Source organism: Balaenoptera borealis (genome assembly GCF_965194805.1).
Source record: "Balaenoptera borealis genome assembly, chromosome: 8".
Classification (NCBI taxonomy): Eukaryota; Metazoa; Chordata; class Mammalia; order Artiodactyla; family Balaenopteridae; genus Balaenoptera; species Balaenoptera borealis.
Genome location: NC_138865.1, coordinates 97,465,857 through 97,484,640, shown reverse-complemented (window position 1 = coordinate 97,484,640; position 18,784 = coordinate 97,465,857). Strand labels below are relative to the sequence as shown.

Sequence of the window (18,784 nt, the reverse complement as noted above, 5' to 3'; positions counted from 1 at the left end):
ATAAAATAAAATAAAATGGAACCCAACGCTCCTGGCATCTAATCTGACTACAAATTGAAAACTATACTGGTGTTTACATGGTTTGGGGTTTTTCTAGGAAAGAGTTGCCCAGAATTAATAATATGATGTTTAGCTGGAATGGAATTCCAGCTCTCCAGCTCTCCAGACTCTGGGGGAGTGAGAACACCCTGTCCATGCTCTGGGCCTCCGTGGACTCATTCAAGGAGGAGATGCTCGGTTTAGGATGCACACGAGTATCACAGCCACCGTGGATCTGACATCATGGATTTACATAGATAAGACTTTTCCCACACCCCTGGTACATGGATACCATTGATCCCACTGTACAAATGGGGAAACTGAGGCTCAGATGGAGTAAGTTCCTTGCCTAGGAGGACCACACAAGCAGTAAGGAAGGAAACAAGAATTTGCATCTGAGTTTGCCTTCATTCATTTGTCAGATGCTTTGATTCATCCAGCTAACTTGGTGGTTTTCCGTGGGGGGGTGTGTGTGTATGTGTGTGAAAGAGAGAGAGAGAGAAAGAGATTTTGCTTCCTCGGGGCCATTTGGCCATGTTTGTTTGTTACAACTGGGGCAGGGGGCGGGGGGGGGGGGGCAGAGGGAAGGGTGCCACTGGCATCTAATAGGTAGAGGCTGAGGAGGCAGCTACAAAGCACAGAACAGCCCCCACCCCCACAGCAAAAGAATTATCTGACCTCAATGTCAATAGTCCTGAGATTAGAAATCCTGAGCTGACTGGAAGTGCTGGGTGAATACTCAGCGTGTGATGTTTTTGAAGGACACATACAGATGTTGTCCCCACGGTCACACCAGGAGGATGAGAATTCCCTGATAATGGATAAGTGCTGTCATCAGTAGAAAAGAATACCTACGTTTTTCATGAAAATTATTTAAGGGAGAGGTGGCTAATTGCAACTGAAATATTTGGGGAAGAAATAATTGGGCAATTTCCTTTTCCTTTCTTTGAATCACAATGGATCCTTACAATTCTGGGGACACTTGAAACTTTCCTAGGGAGACCCCTGAGAGCAGTGGGATGTGGGGAGCACCAGCCCACAGTGCAGCACGGAGGCCTCTGCATTTGGGTGAGAGGTGGAGTTTTGAGCTGCTTCTTTCTGGAATCATCCTTTGGAAGTCCCGGTAAAACAGAGCTTGGAGAGTTGGGGTATTTATCAGGAGTGGGCTTGACGGATTAAAAAAAGAGAGAGAGAGAGCACAACTCTGGAATCATTGGAACCACACCCAAGAAGTTTCCAGAAATAGGAGATGCAAAGATGTCAGGAGTCAATAAATCATGGAACTGGATAGAAAGGAGGAAACAGGCAAGAATGAACAAGAGCTTGTTGTGAACATAGCCAGGGCTTGTCATCTGGGGGTCCATCTGTTTATTTTAGAGGCTCCAGGTGAGATAAGAATCAGATGAATGCATTTATACTCCCGCTTTGACTCTGCAGAAGTCTCTAGGTCTCCTCGCTAAAGCCCTGGCCTTCTCCATAATCTGAAAGAAAGAAAACCTCCACAGCTTGAGGCAGAAACCATAGCACTGTCTGTCCTACGCCACGCTGGCCAGGCGAGACCAGCATGGGTAGGGAGAAAGGCACCCACGTGCTCACGCTCAGCCAACCCCAGCCCTCAGGAGCACTTAAGCTCGGCAAAGGCCAGTCCTTAGCTTCATGCCTTCATGTGTGGAGACCCCAGACTGGAAGCAAGACCTAAAGGACACCATGTACCTGAGGCCACATCTGCACAAAGACTCAAGGAGGCTGCATTCCAAGCCACACCGGGCCTGCAGACACTGGGCAGAAGCCTGTCTGTGCCATACTGTACTTAGCCCGGGCTCTCCAATTTCATCATTTCTGGCTCAAAATGGGCCTGCAATTTTCATTTCTTTATGGGCTTAAGTAATCTATTGCAAATGTCACCGGCAGGCTGTAATGCATTCTTGCCGAGGAAACTGTTCTTTTTCTTCAGTAACTTTCTGGTTAAAGATTTGCCTGGTTGGGTAACTGTTTTACATTAGCTATAATGGTGTTTACGTTGGATGCACCGATGTTTAAATCACTGGACATATTTGTTATTAGTAGGGAGGCAGTGGCATTGTTTTGTCCGAGTATCGGGGTGGTGGGAGGTGCTTCTATTAGTATTGATAATATTTTACAAGAGACCTTGCAGGGATGTTTATAATAATAGCAGTGCTGTTTATCTTACCAGGATTATGTTGAAGCAACTTTAATTGTATTCATATTAAACATATCAATGTTAGAGCTGATGTAATATGTTTAGCATTAATATGAAGGTCGCTAAGTTGGGGGCTTTTGAGATAGAATTAAAGAGGCAGGAAGACAATGGGACATATGGAAAGCATTTGGGGGGTTTCTGTTCTTGTCTAACAAGAAGGATTAGTGCGTTTGCTGAAATACAGTATAAGATGTACAGTGGGTTGTAATGCTAGCATCTGTTTCCCTTACGATCGAGTTCTCTTGGCTTGTGTGTATGTGCGCGATTGCTCTGGAGTCCTCGCTTTTCACAAGCTCCACCAAAGCCCAAATGTCAGGGATACTTCAGATGCTTTGCAGCTGGCTGTCGCACCCAGAGATGTTTCAAAATGGATTTTGTAATGGCTTATAAAAGTCCCACATTGTGCACGGGCGGTTATTGAGTGTGATATAGTGTGCACAAGAATGTTCCAAATTCCCTCCGCGCTGTATCCATCAATCTGGCTCTATTAAGGTTGGCAGGATAATGGCTGGAGAGAGGCTCTGGACTTTATCTTCAGCTGAAAGAAGTGTCCTAATTATCTACTCATCAGAGCTACCCCACTCCTGGCTCGGGGAGACCACTGCCAGCTCAGGCCCAGAAATTCCAAATCCTCACAGTCACCAAGCCAGGCCCGCGAAGGCCAAGATGCAAGACAGTGTCCAGGCAAGCTGGGGAATCGTGGTCCCAATAAATCCTGGAAATCCATCCCACTCCCCAGCTGGAGGCACTGTCCAGTTAACCCATCACTACTCAGTTTCCCACTCCTCCTCCTTCCAATCCAGTTCAGTCCAAGGCTCGGACCCAGCCCAGGCAAGTCAGGAGCCCTGGTTTTCTGTAACGAGGGGACAATATCTGCACCTCCCTCCAAAGGCTGTTGGGAAGATTAAATGGGGGAACATGTGAGAGCACTTAGCAGAGCAACTGAGCACATCATGCACTTATTATGGGTCAAAATAGAAAACCTAGTGGAGCATTAGGTCTTTACAGGAGATGAATGGTTTTCTTGATAGCGACGTCCGTTTTCTGGTAGAATACGCAAATAACATTTATCAAGAAATTTCTTCTTTACCCATTACTCTTCACAAATATTATCCTTTAAGCTTGTATTATTATCATTATTTTTATATGCTTTTTTGTATCTTTTTTTTTTAATTGGGGTATAGTTGTTTTAGAATGTTGTGTTAGTTTCTACTATATGGCAAAGTGAAGTAGATTTCATTCCTATTTAATTGATGAGGAAACTAAGACTCAGAGAAATGAGATGATTTGCCCGTTTGCTCCCTGATTATTTCCTGAACTCCTATGTGCTGGCCACTCAGGCTACAGAGATGAGGGTCCCTACCCCACTGTGGTTACCAAGTGGCTGAGAGAGGGGTAAATACACAGGTTCACCAGCTCCACGTGCTTTTCCCTTCCTAAACCACCATGCTGCCTCCCTTCCAGAAAGTTCCAAGGAGGTCTGCTGTGGGAAGGGGTTGGGTGGAGCACATGCATAAATAACTATAATGTAAGGTGCAAAGGACTTAGGAGCCGTGAGAGTGCGGTGGGATTTAAGAAAGAGAGAGACACCGATTTGTAGGATGCAAAGGCTCTGTGGAAGAGGTGGAATTTGAGCTGTGCTTGGGAAATCAATAGGACTTAAACATGCAAAAGCAGAAAAGGGCATGCTAGGCAGAGGGGACAGGGTGAGCAAAGATATAGGGTCAGGAAAGCAGGAGGAACAAGCAGGGAACAGCCGGTCGTTTCCCTTGGATTCCAGTGATGGGTATGGAAAGAGATGTAGTGGCAGATCGCACTAAGTGCTGATGTGTAGTAAATCAGGGCAAGCTGAGGATCTAGGCTTTTCCCTTCAAGAAATGGGGAGCCACGGAAGGTTTTAGAGCAGGAACATGACCTACATGGTCAGATACGTGTTTTCAGAGATTTAACTGAAAGCTTTGGATGAAGTAGATGGGAGGAAGAGGGGCAGGCTGACCAATGGTACAGCAATCCAAGCTAAGGGAAGGGAAGCTTTTGATGGTAGAGGTGGAAGTGGCAGAGAATATGCATTACAGAGAGCCCAGAAGGTAAAACTATGACCGCATGTGACTCTTTCCTCCTCGAAGGAGAAGTAGCAGCTCAAATGAGAGAGGTTGTGGGGCAAGCCACGTGTCAGCAAGGTGCGGCCCAGATTGTGTTTCCCAAGCACTGGTGGGTGACGTCTCTGTGTCTCACCTTAGATACATACTTTGGAGGATGTAGTAGTTTGCTCGAGCTGCCACAGACTGGGTGGCTTAAACAATAGAAATGTGTTTTCCCACAATTCTGGAGGCTAGAATACCAAGATCAAGGTGTCAGCAGGATTGGTTTCTTCTGAGGCATCTCTCCTTGGCTTGTGGATATCCATCTTCTCTTGTCTTCACATGGTCTTCTCTCTGTACCTATCTGTGTCCAAAATTCCTCCTTTATAAGGACACCAGTCATACTGGATTAGGACCCACCTGAATGGCCTCATTTTAACTTAATCACCTCTTTAAAGACCACATCTCCAAATACAGTCAGATTCTGAGATACTGGGGTTAAGACCTCAACAAATAAATTTTGGGGGCACACAAGTCAGCCCATAACAGTGGAACTTATAGATTCCCCCCACACACACATGCTTAGTGTCATGCGAACCCACCCCAAGCCAGAGTAAAATCAGGCAATTTCCCGGGCCTCCTCAATGGTCCAAGAAGAACTCATCTCCCACCAGCAACAGGCAAAGCCAGGAACGGGGAGTGGGTGAGCTCTGCAGTCAGGTTGCCAGTGTTCAAATCACAGCTCTGCCACTTACTAGCTGCGTGACCTGGCAACGATTACTTATTCTCTCTGTACCTGACTTTTCTCATTTATGAAGTGGAGTCAATAGTAATCTCCACCGGGTAGGCTTGTTATGAGGGTTTACTGAGTGAACGTATGTAAAGATCTTCAATGGTGCCTGGTACATAAGAAATGCTCAACATGTGTTGATTGTGACACCCATTAACACACTGGGTCCCGGCTGGGATGAGGTGGTAGACAATAGAAAGCAATAGGTCAAGATGGGGTTTACCAAGGAGAAATAAGGGCTAGAAGCTTTTATCAGCATTTTACAAAGTCCACAGGCGTGTGTGCATTTTTTCTCCAAAAGGCTGTACAGACTAAAAAGTTCAAGCCCTCGCCTTGAGTTCATTATTCAGCATAACTTGAGTGTCTAGTAGCACAGACCAGGTGCTGGGCAAGAGGAGAGAGCTCGGTCCTGATCAGGGCTAGCAGAGGAGGCGGAGCCTGTGCAAATTACTGGAGCACAGAGAGCCTGAGACCTGACCACGTGGTTTATTAATACAAATCCACACTGGCCTGGGTGGAGGGAGCGGGGAGGGGACCGGGGATCCGCAGGTAGTAAGTGACTGTGTAACATAGCCAGTCAAATCCTGCCTTGTAGGGGCACTTCCACAGGTCTGGGACTAGGGTAAGGGGAGTGAGGCACTGACCTCAGGCACAAAATTTAAGGGAGTGCCGAAAGTCAGTAATAAACATAAAAATAACACTTTAACTGAGTCCCTTTAAAAAAATCAAAGTTAATGCAAAAAAATAAATCCATGATGAACAAAATATCAAAATTTTCAATAAAGACAAGATCTGACCCTGCACTTGCAGGATGACCTTGCTCACCTAACCCTGAGCCTGGACCCAGATCCCCAAGTTTCTTCCTGAATCCAGCCTTACTCTCTGGGACTCTGGTCTAAGTCCTTGCCTTAAGCTCTCCTCATCTAGGGATAGAGAGAGTCTCGCTATTTTTGAGATAGGAAACTTGGGAAATTTGTTTCACCTCATCTGTAAAATGGGTGTGAGGCTTAATATGAAAGAGCCTGAGTGTGTTGTGGCCCCTAGTTCAGTGCCTGGAGCATAGTCAGCACTCGAGAAGTGTTTACTGGAGCTAGAGAAATCATTTTACGTCAGTTTTAATCATTGTGTGTGGACACTGAATGGGGAAATTGATGTCCACATTCGGCAGAACATCTTCACAAACGGTACAGTGTAACGGAAATGCAGGCGTTACACTTGGACCTTAAGAGGAGAAAAGATGTGCATCTAAAACAGGTCTAAATGGCCCCTTCAGACCCACCAAACCTCTGTAAGATCGGAGTACCATTTTATGGAGGAGACAGATGAGGATCTGAGAAGCTTTGTGCCCTGCACCGCATTGCACACAGTATCAGGCAGAGCCAGGGATAGGGGCCAAGGCAGAAGGCTGGCCGTGACATCTGAGCATCAGAGCCAAGCCTGGGTCCTCACTGGAGTGGCGTGGTGCTCTGTGCGGGGCTGGTGCTGACTCTAGGAGCGGGTATGGGGGGGAGCATGGTACATACAGGGGGGCTGCAGAAGCACAACGTGCCAAGTGGGGTCTAGCGCCAGGTCGTTGAGAGCGATTGCTGCCAACCCACACTGCCGCCCCCGGCATAGTGTGGCCAGCACGGCCATGCCTCCTGGTTGCCCAGGAGAGTCCCACTTCACACCTGCTGTCCTGGCGCGACTGTTAGTCACCCACGATTTTACTATCACATGGGTCCTGGTCCGGATGTAAACCTAAACAATCGCCCTAATTACAGCAGCTCTCAGGGAGAAGACATTGATCTCTGGATTTTCCTTCTCCACCAGAAAATCCTTTCCACCTGTAGGAAAGCTTCCCAAGTACCAGCTCCGCGTCCTCTCTGCTTCCCCAGTGGCTGGCCCAGGGCCCACCTCGGAGGAGACATGCTGAAAATATTTGCTAACTGGAACCAAATTGAGTAAGCCAGGCAACTTATCTCCTCTGCTGCAGAGTCTGCCTTCCCCGAACTCCCCATAAAGGCAGCCATTCCCCAGCTCTGACTCTTCCAGGGAAAGGGACAACTGTCTCCAGAGCCCCTGTGCTGGGCGTGAATCAGAGAGGAAAGCAGAAGTGAAGCTGGCCAGAAGCAGAGGCCCTCCCTACCCTGCACTCGGCGGGGGAACGGTGCAAAAGGCACACCCTGCCGACTAGGAGCGGGGTCCGGCTCGCTCCACTACGAGGGGAAGCCCCAGCCTCGTTCCTCGGGCCTCTGCAGCAGCCCCAAGCCCCTGCACGAAAGGGAGAGGCGCCCCCGTGTCACACCCCCCCGGCAGCCGCTCAGCTGAGAAAACTGCACCGTGTGAAGAACGTGGGACCGAGAGGCAATGGCAGGTCCCTCAGCTGGGAAGAGGACCTGTTGGGCATCACTCTGTGCCGAAGTCTGGACTTTCCGGGTCTTTCCTTCATTTCCCTCAGATGCTCCCCTCGTACGTGAAGTCCCTCCTTAGAGAAAGTCCTCCCAGGTTGCTGTCTTTGCCCCTCCCCTTGGCTCTGAAGGGAACCTGCCTTTACTCTCTCGGTTCACCATTACACGCTTTCCTCCCCAGCCCCTCTTCAAGGCCACCTTTCCTTACATCGGTGGTTCTCGGACTTAGTGCACCAGAATCACCTGGAGGGCCCGACCAATACAGATCACTGGGTCTGCCCACCCCCAGGGATTGTGATCCAGTAGGTCTGGGGTGGAGCCCAAGGATTTGCATTTCTAACAAGTTCTCAGGTGACACTGCTGCTGCTTGCCTAGGGAACACCCTTTGAGAACCACGGCTCTTGACCTTCTCTGGGAAAAGGCCTGCCCCCAGCGAATGGACGGTTCTCTAAAGCAGCAACCCTCCATCTGGCCGCACCTTATAATCACCTGAGGAGCTTATAAAAGGTCCCACACTTCAGTCCACACCCTGGACCAATTACATTTGGATCTGGCCGTGGGACCCAGGCCATCAACATTTTCAAGTCTGCTCAGGGGATTCTAAGGTTAAGAACACTACTTTCAAACCTATTTTCCATGAACCTGAGTTTGCTCGGCCCTTCTGCCAATCGCAGCTGTCTTTCTAACCTGAATCAAGCGCGTCCCCTTCCTCCTCCCATGTTCTCAGCATGATGTTTTCCTCACTGCAAAGTTTGCTCACATTGAATCCATCTTCACGGGATGGTGGGTGGGGACTGACAGGATCTTCATTTGTGACACCTTCAAACAGTACTCTTTAAATACTTAGCATTTATTTAAAGGGAACGATAAGAAATTTACTTTCTCTTCATACAAGTTATATTCAGAAACAGCTTCTTCTGATCATTCGCTCCCATGGTCAAAGGATAGTGAAGGTTCTTAAAAAAAAAAAAAAAAAAAGGAAATCTCATGTTTCTGTGGTTCTGGCCCTCCCTTTAGTTGTCTTTTGTGATTTTCTGAATGAAACTAACTTCTTGGGAGGACTGATAAAGGGTTTAAATTTAAATAGTAAAATGAGTCATTAACATAAAGATGCCACATTAACATACTCAGTCATTTGCAGAATCTCAGCTGACAGCTCTTGCCGAGCACGTTACAGAAATATGCAGCTGAACTAGGCAATTGCTGGCAAGGCATTTTTTTTTTTTAACTCCCACTCAGACATTTTGTACTTGGGTGTGAGAGGGCCCGATTTACATTTTGCCAGTTACGTAAAGTGTTACACAGAATTTCTAAATAAACTGACTCCGTGTTTCCAATTCATTCCTGGGCGATTTGGCCTGCAAAGGAGTGGTGCCCTGGGAGGCGGTCCAGCCGGCCTTTCCTTCAGTTGCTTTGGTTTCCAAGTTATTCTTTGCATCACAAGCATTCACAGAGGCGGATACAGTAACCGTGTCTGCTCACCAGAGAGACGGCTCTTATGAAACTCAAGGAAGAAAAAGTCTCAGCTCAAGGAAGTTGTCACCAATGTCCAATGCAACTGAGAGGCCAAATAAGATGAGACTTCAAAGATAAGGAGGGAAAAGGATCCATTGATCTGAGGAATGAATGTCGGTGGGGGTGGGAGTGGGTGGGATGAACTGGGAGATTGGGATTGACATATATACACTAATATGTATAAAATAGATAATAAGAACCTGCTGTATAAAAACAAAATAAAATAAACTTCAAAAAAAATAATAATAAAGCCTAATGCGAACGTTCAAAAAATAAAAAATAAAAAAAGAATAAATGTCATGTGAGACAGTTAGTTTGGAAAAAGCTCTTTTGAAAGAGAGGAAGAGGGAGATGAGACAGAAAGCTGGAAAAAACACAGAGCCCAAGGGAGATTTTATTTGTTTTTTGTTTTTTTAAGCTGAAAAGAGACTTGAATTCATCCTTACTGGTGCAGGAAAACTGGTACAGACTAAGTGATGAATATATAGTAAAGAGGATGCCAGGAACCCATGGGGTTTTTTCACTCAAGAGGTGACCAGAGTGAGGTTCTGAATGAAATTTACCAAGTTTGCTTCACTTTGCTGCTTTTGCATTCACTTGCTGCCTTTTTTGTTCTCACCTGCTAAGGAGTACTACGTCTCTGACAAACTCCCATAGAAGGCACACATTACCTGGTAACGGGAGGGCTGGTCACAGGGAAAGGGACTTGTTGGTAGAGGATTGGGTCATAATGGAAAATATTGGGTTGGCTAAAAAGTTCGTACGGGTCTGGAAAAACCCGAACAAACTTTTTGGCCAACCCTATATTACAACCAGATTTCTAAAATTCTATTTAGAGTAGCTTTTAAATTTTTTGTTAGTTTTGTTTTGTTTTACTTTTTTATTGAATTAAAACATTCAGTAAAGTATACTAATCTCACAGTAGAGCCAGTTGAATTTTTACATACATATACACCCACATTAACTGCCAGCAGTACAAAATACAGAACACTCCCAAGCTCCCCAAAAGGCTCTCTTATGCCCTCTCCCATCAATACCCACCCCCATCACCACTGTTTGGACTTCAGGCACTACAGATTAAGGCTCCTGTTCTTGGGCTTCATATAAATGAAATTACACATAAATGGCTTCTTTTGTTCCCCATAATGTCTGTGAGATTCATCCATGTCTGGTGAGTATCGTTATTTTGTTCACTTTTTATTGTTCACTCCTATTTATTGCTGTCATGTATTCTATTATATGAAAATATGGCAATCTATGTAGCCATTATCCTATTGGTAGACGTTTGATTGCTTCTGGTTTGGGGCTTTTACGAATAACGGTGCTGTTGAATATTCTAGAACGTCTTTGGTGGTCATATGCACTTTCTTCTCTTGGTAGTAATTCTGGGAGTGAGGTGGATAGGTTGATGTATGTTTAGCTGTAGGAAGGAAGGACAGGGTGCTTTGGGGTTGTGGGGCTTCCCATGACCCACAGGACGAGGCCAGGGCTTTATAAGCCATGGTGCCTTCCATTCTATTGCCCTTGTCTTCTTCTCTGAACTTATCTCTCACCACAGCCCTCCTGCACTCTGCCCAGAAGCCATCTGAACATTGTACATTTCTCCCAACATTCTTAATTATCTGGTGTCTCCATGCCTGTGCTCTGGCCGTCTCCTCAACCTGTGATGCCTTCTTCCCCTTTTCTATCGGACAACTCCTATTTACCCCTAAAGACTCTAGGCAAAAATTACTCCATCAACGGATCTTTCCCCTGCCTTTTCCCTTCTCTCCTGTCAATAACATTTTCATATGCGCCCGCAAGCTTTCTGCGCTCATGTTTATTAGCTCCAATCACTCTGTGTTGAGATTACTTGGTTGTGAGGTAGCGACCTCCTGCATCCTGGTCATTGCTGTGTCCTCAACTCCCGCACAAGACCTCAAACTAAGAAGGGTCTTAATAAATATTTTTCAGATTTAATAAATGAACTGGATTTTTTTTAAAGGAGATGACCTACTTTTTCCTCCCCCAAGATATAACAGTAAGAGATGAATCAACCAGTTCTATAACATTTCAAGTGGAATTGCTTGTCATACCTGCGACAAACAGGGAAGATGAAAGTGGACAAGAGACAAGCTCTAAAAGACATGCTGGTGATTCAGACTTTGTTTACGTCCCATAATACCAAACACTCTCAGATACAAAGTATTATTTATTTATTTATTTTTTGGGTGAAGTGTCCAGATGTTTCCAAATATCCAGATGTTCTCCCCGATATAACCCAAACAACTCTGTGTCACATTTTATTAAGCTCTTTGGTACCACGGAGACAGAGTTTTCCCATCAGTTTTCCCATCTGAAAAGCAGCAATGTCTTTCAACCTGTTGTAAGAGGATAGCTGTTAAGGCAGAGTTAAATGTGGTCGCGGTGCCCAATGACGTTAACATTCCTCTTTCTTATTCAGGGTTAGGGATGAGTGAGTATTGGGAGATGCACTTTCTCTGTTCAGGGAAAGACACCTTCATTGTACAAATTTGACAGAGAAGAAGGACACAGCAGAACTGATTGTGCCTTTGTGTGGAGGCCTGGGATTCAGGCTGACTTATTTCTGTATCCACAGTGCCCTTCCTGGCCTGGCATGTGAAGGCCTTAGGTCAATGTTTGGTGAATGAATGAAGGTCTTTATCCAGCTGAGACTCAGAGGAAAGCCAAGGATATTGTTCCCAGAATTGCGGACGGGGAAGGAGGCTGACCTTTTAGAACTGAAGCATTGGATCGGGGAATATCTATCAGCTGGACTGAAAAGCTGAGTCCCCGGAGAATTAGACTTGGGCTTCGTAAATCATGCTCTGGCTCCGGTGAGGATCCCTCCTTGAGCCCGGGGTACAGCTGAGCCTCTCACTGGGAGTCATATGTCTCCAGCTGTTAGGAAAGGAGGACTGGGCCATTCAGGAGCCTGACAGCAACTGTCTGAATCTCTCTTGAGGACAAGTCAGCTACATGTTTCATGCGGGCCCTTTGAGCTCTCCGTCTTCCCTGGTCCTCCGCCTGTCTGCTGAGCGGGGCTTCCTGCCCTCTCTCCCTTCATCCATCCTCTCTCTCTCTCTTTCTCCTTTACCTCCTTGATCATGCAATGGCGGGTTACACAAAAGCCGCAAATTCCAAGCTATATGTAGCATAGAGCGGCTGTTTGTCCCAAAATACCACGTCGCTGACTACAGCAAACACAAATTACAAGCTTTATCTAATCACAGTTATGGGACCGGTCATTTTTGGTTTCCAAAAATGGCTGTGAGTGGCATGCTTCTGCAGCTGGTGGTGGCACCGGCTTGGGTTTCAGATCTCAAGTGCACACAGATGCACAGGGAGATGGGCATCCCAAGTGACCGATTCAGAAAGGGAAATAGGAGAGGGAAGAGAGGAAGTACAACTCACCAGATAAACAAACTCCGCTGGTTGCGACCTCAAAAATAAATTATTTAAAATCATCAAGTTGCATCACCACTGCACTGAAGGTTATCAGCACTGATCTCCCTGGCACACAGTTTCCTAACGTGAAGGGCGACACCAAAGTCATTCTCGAGTGGCTGCACTGGGAACTGGAGAAAATGAAGCCTGCTTGGAAATCACTGATGTAGTTTTGGGGTAGAGTTTGTTTGTTTTCTTCACTTATCTTTTCACCAGGAGTAGATGGAGGTGGCATCGAGGAAAGAATGAGGGGCTTGGAGTCTGGACCCTGGGTTGGCTTGTGACCATGACCTAGGTCACTTCTCTGAGTGACCTTCTGAGTCAAGTGAGGCTGATACCACCACCCAGCTCACCGGGCTGATGGGAGGGTAAGATGAGGGTGCATGTGGAAGTGCCAGCCACGTATTCGGCACATATCAGCCTGGATGAAAGCGATTTGGCTGCTGGCTGGGAGCTGGATTCTCTTTCTGCATCAGTTCATCATAACCATTATGACTACTTCTTACTCCCATGCGTGTGGGCTTCACTTGTGAGCCACAGGCAGGAGGGGGCCCAGCTCCTCTCGTCTCACGCGTAATGAACTCAACGTGTGGTTCAGTGTCAAACACGGCCACTCAAATTCAACCAGTGTTCCACTGAGATTCCGGGGCACATGTGTGCACACTCGGAAGGAGAGCATTCTCTGTGAGCTTTAAATAGCCCAAAGACGTGCTTGAGCGATACTCTCTGTTGAAGCATAAAAGCACTGAGGAAAGCACAGCCCTATAAATATCTACATTCCTCCACACCAGATAGAAATCGCACAAGGCCACCGTTTCCAGAAGACGTGAGCTCTCACAGCGAGCCTCTTTGGCAGCTGAAGCCTGACTTTCCAGGGCCGGCAGAGGGAAGAAGAAGGATGGACCATTCCACCCGTGGCTGAAAGTAGTAACAATGAAACGGTCGGAACTCAAACTGACTCTCACTTCCCTAAACTATACATAAATCACCATTTTCTTTTTCCTTGACTTCAATTCCACGTTAGTCCTTCTCATGAAAGGGTCCTTCAAGAGAAAGAACTGGAATTTGAGCATCAAATTCTAGCTGGGTAATGCTGGAAAATTCAGCGGTCCCCCTCACTCTGAAAAGAGAGGGTGTTGGATGAGCCTTCAAGGCCCCTTTAAGCTCTAGCATTCTATTCTACGGCGGCCAATTCGTCTTGGGAAATGGGTTGGCATAAGGCTCTTTCACAAAGGAACATGGTTATTTTTACCTGCCATCATACCTGTTGCAAGCAGATTAATTTCCCCACATCCCCCAATAGATGAGTAACGTAGTTTACTGGAGATCATCGTTTCTCAGCCTCTACCATGTTGGAAAAGGGATAAAACTCTGTAGCTGAGTCAATTGAAGCACCAGCCACAGTGCTGAAGGTAGGTGATTTCTGACTTCAAAGCAGAAACCCTAGAAGAAATCAGAGTAACAATAAAAGCTAGCATTTGCAGAGTCTCTCCTATGTGTTACACAATATACTTGAGGGTTTCATACCCCTTATTTCATTTCACCCTCAGAACAATCCTATGATGTAGGTGTTTTTATTACCATTTTATCAACGATGAAACTGAGATTTAGAGATAAAATAACTTGCTCAGAGTATTTCCCTCTGTCTTCTGACTACTAGGAATTTCAAGGTTAACTTTGGTCAAATACAAGTGCACAGGGGTTTGTACTTGTGGTTTTGTCATTCCCAACTCTGTTTTTTTCTCCAGCCCCTATTTTCCTGTTTTCTTTCTCCCTCCTCCCACTTGTAACTTACTTTTGAGTTTTTCCTATAGTATAAAGCAAACTTACATCCTTTTTGGAAAAGAGAGCGATGTATACAAATGGAAGAGCAACAGCCAGGCATCGGCAGAGCCAAGACGAGACCTCAGGTCCCAGGCGCCTGAGCGGCTGCCATCTCACATGTTCTCTGCTCCTGAAGGGGCTGTTTGCCTATAAACCTGCATATGTGAAGGTGAAAAGTCCACAGGAGGTCAAAAAAAGACTCCCAATCAGAAACTACCACCACAGGCTGCTTAGGTTCTAGCTGAGGATGGGGTGGGAAGTACCGAGGTGGAACTCCAATCTTCCTGTGGAAGAACTCACCTCTTTTGGTGAGAGATTCAGAGGGTGGAGACCCAAGAATAAGGTCCTTGAAGGAGGAAACCAAGAGTAACTCCTGACTATTGGTAGAAGGCAACCCTCCACATGGCTCAGGGAACTGAAATGCTCTGGCATCTCTTTAAGGAACACAACTATGGCTTTCAGAAACCGCAAGCCTGTGTCTACCCGAAAAATCTGTAAGAACCTGAAAAGAACCATCCACAGTGACACAAGAGAGCTTCACAAAAGGGTGGAGTGCAAGATAAAAGGGCAATGATCTGTAACATCGTTGTGTGTCTGCAAGACACAGTTGTGGAAGTGTAAAGGGGCTAAGGAATCCATTTATAGTACATAAAAATTGGGGGCAAGCTTAAGTAGGTCAAATGAAGCTACAAATTGTGGCTGGGAGAAAATAAAAAGGAAATGAAAATTAAGTGCCCAAATTGTGTTAGGCGTTGTGCTGAGTGTTTCATATCCCTTCCCTCGCTAGTAATAATAATGACATCCCTCTGAGCTGGGTCTTACTGTCTCCGTGTGGGTAAGGGGGAGTAAGATTCAGGGTGGTTAAATAACCTGGACAAGCTAGCAGGTGGCAGGACCAGGTTCATATCCAGGTATGGTCTCATTGTAAAGCCCGGTACTTTATGCCCAACTACACCACTTAGACGCGATGACTCAAGTTCAAGTTCAGTGATCACCCAATAATGGTTGTATATCTTAAACGGACACTAACCCAAATATCAAATGGCTTCCTTTTAGAACTTGCCAAATTGATTTAAAGCTCATAGGAAATATAAATACATGAGAACCCATACACAAAAGAAAATACTGTAAAAATAATCAATAATAGAAGAAGGAGACATACTAGGAGTTAAACCAAATCACAAAGCAGGAATAATAAAAATTTACAATACTCAAAAAGTAAAGAACGTGGATTTTTATAACAGAGAAAAGTACATAGGATTATTTAGTATATAATCAAGTAAGCATCAGTGGCGATAATTAACTCTTATTTAATCAGTTATTTTATGTAACTGGATCATAATTTGGAGATAAATTAATTTAGATTACACCTTATATGATATGAAAAAACAAACTCCAAATGGATTAAAAAGTGGACTATTGAATTGAGCCATAGAAATAACTGAAGTAAAATAGAATATTTAATCACAAGTTTGGAAGAATGTTTATTTGGTAAATAGCAAATAAAAGTACAACTTCCAAAGGAATAAAAAATTCAACTCTATAACCACAACTTCTCCTCAAAAAAATGTAACTCTCTTCAATAAAAACAAATGCCATTAAAGTGAAAGGAAATCTATTTATTTCTAAAAATATGGCACAGATGCTTTAATTTAATACCTCTGATGTATATAGATAGCCAGTACAATCAGGACCCAAAAGAGTAATGGGTAAATATCAATTAACACAAGGACAATTCTACAGAGAAAATAAATATATTTTCAACCTCAGAAAATAAAAACATAGTAAAGCACTATTTGATACATATTTTCTGATGGCACTGTATCTTGGTTTTCTTTTAGAAAACAATACAATAATATATAACAAAATCTCTAACACTATTTGTACACTTTGAGCCAGTAAATCTATCATAGAAATTTATCCAAAGGAAATAATCCAAAAGAATCAAAATTTGTTAACACATTTCTTTTCATTGTATCTAGATGAGAAGATGAATGCCAGCTGAACCTATTGTGATCATCATTTCACAATATATGCAAATCAAACCATCATGCTCTACACCTTAAACTTATACCGTGATATATGTCAATTATTTCTCAATAAAACTGGAAAATAAATTGTAAACATAAAGGTGTTCTTTGTAACAATACCTGAGTAAAAAAGAAAAAATAATTAAAATTAATGACCAAAAAGAGTGAAGTGGTGAAATGCTTGTGGTATAACGACCAGATGGAATATTAGGCCGACAATATAAGATGACGTAACAACAATATTGGTGGGAGAAGGGCAGTTCCCAAGCACAAGTGTGGACTGAGGCTGCGAACACATCCAAGGGTATGCAAATGCAAGACTGCTGGCAGGGGCCATGGAAAAAGGGAAGGGATGTGATGAATATTTTCCATATTTTGAATTCCCCTCAATGTTGTTCTATGAGGCTTTAACCATTATTTAAAATCTGGTTTAAACAAGGCATTACTGAGGACCCATGGGACACCTAGCAACGTGCTGCAGATACTTCAGAAGAACGTCCCTGGACCTTGCTGCCAGGAGACGCAGTCCACCTCTATCTACTACTGCAAGAGCGTTGCTCCTGGAACAGGAAGATAGGATGGAAAGAACCCTAGTCCCTTTCAGCAGTTTGTGTCTGTGTTAGTGACCTGGGGCTGCTATAACAGAGAGCCACAAACTGGGTGGCTTTAACAATGGAAATTTGTTCTCTGGCAGTTCTGGAGGCTAGAAGGCTAACATCAAGGTGTCAGCAGGGCCAGGACCATCTGGACTCTGGGTGGAATCCTTCCTGGCCTCTTCCTGGCACCTGGTGGGGGCCCACAATCCTTGGTGATCCTTGGCTTGCAGCTGCAGCACTCCAGTCTCTGCCTCTGTCGCCACGTGGCATTGTCTCTGTGTCTTCAAATTGTCTTATAAGGACACCCGTCATATTGGGTTAAGGGCCCACCCTAATGCAGTATGACTTTGTCTAAACTTGACTAATTGCACCTGCAATGTCTATTCCTAAATAAAGTCACATTCTGTAAGGCACTGGGAGTAAGAACTTTCAACACATCTTTTTGGGGAACATAATTCAACAGTGTCTAAGCCCATGAGCTTTCAAATCTGACCCGCCTCATCTCCAAAAACCCCAGATGCTTATGCATCTTCTTCCTGCAATTCTCTCAATTTTCCCATCGATATGATATAGGCAGGAAGTAGGGCAATAAAAAGTAAATTTCGTGGTAGCCGTTTGGGGGGGGTTGTCATTTTGCACCCAGCCACAGACACTTCTTGCTGGAATTGCCTTGGATGGGCGATCTGAGGATAGACAAGTAATGACCTCAAGGAGGGTTTTCAGAGGAGCCCTCTGACTTGGGGGTGGAGGACTACTGAGTTCCATGGTGTTCTGTTAGTCTCTCGTTGCTCTGGCTCAGCAAGAGTTAAATAAAGTGATAAATAAAATGATCATCACTAATCATTACAGAAACGCAAATCAAAACTACAATGAGGTATCACCTCACACCAGTCAGAATGGCCATCACCAAAAAATCTACAAACAATAAATGCTGGAGAGGGTGTGGAGAAAAGGGAACCCTCTTGCACTGTTGGTGGGAATGTAAATTGATACAACCACTATGGAGAACAGTATGGAGGTTCCTTAAAAAACTAAAAGTAAAACTACCATACGACCCAGCAACCCCACTACTGGGCATATACCCTGAGAAAACCATAACTCAAAAAGAGTCATGTACCACAATGTTCATTGCAGCTTTATTTACAATAACCAGGACATGGAAGCAACCTAAGTGTTCATCAACAGATGAATGGATAAAGAAGATGTGGCACATACATACAATGGAATATTACTCAGCCATAAAAAGAAATGAAATTGAGTTATTTGTAGTGAGTGGATGGACCTAGAGTCTGTCATACAGAGTGAAGTAAGTCAAAGAGAAAAACAAATACCGTATGCTAACACATATATATGGAATCTAAAAAAAAAAAAAAAAAAAAAAAAGGTCATGAAGAACCTAGGGGCAAGACGGGAATAAAGACACAGACCTACTAGAGAATAAACTTCAGGACACGGGGAGGGGGAAGGGTAAGCTGGGACAAAGTGAGAGAGTGGCATGGACATATATACACTACCAAATGTAAAATAGATAGCTAGTGGGAAGCAGCCGCATAGCACAGGGAGATCAGCTCGGTGCTTTGTGACCACCTAGAGGGGTGGGATAGGGAGGGTGGGAGGGAGACTCAAGAGGGAGGGGATATGGGGATATATGTATATGTATAGCTGATTCACTTTGTTATAAAGCAGAAACTAACACACCATTGTAAAGCAATTATACTCCAATAAAGATGTTAAAAAAAAAAAATTGGGCAGGAATTCACCCAAGATTTATGGCAACCATGACTGGTTTCTGTCACCCTTAGCTTTGGGGACTTTGGAGGCCACAGTGTGGAACAAAAGGCAGCAAAGAGT

General features: G+C 44.7%; 1 long non-coding RNA gene across 1 annotated transcript in view; it reads left to right on the top strand.

Annotated features, from left to right (window-relative positions):
* The window catches only part of LOC309634312, a 91,036-nt gene extending 74,643 nt beyond the window's left edge, over positions 1 to 16,393 (top strand). The window contains exon 3 of the long non-coding RNA XR_014247969.1: positions 16,290 to 16,393. This is a non-coding gene — a long non-coding RNA (uncharacterized lncRNA). The remainder of the gene's footprint in view (positions 1 to 16,289) is intronic.
* The last annotated feature ends 2,391 nt before the right edge of the window (positions 16,394 to 18,784 follow it).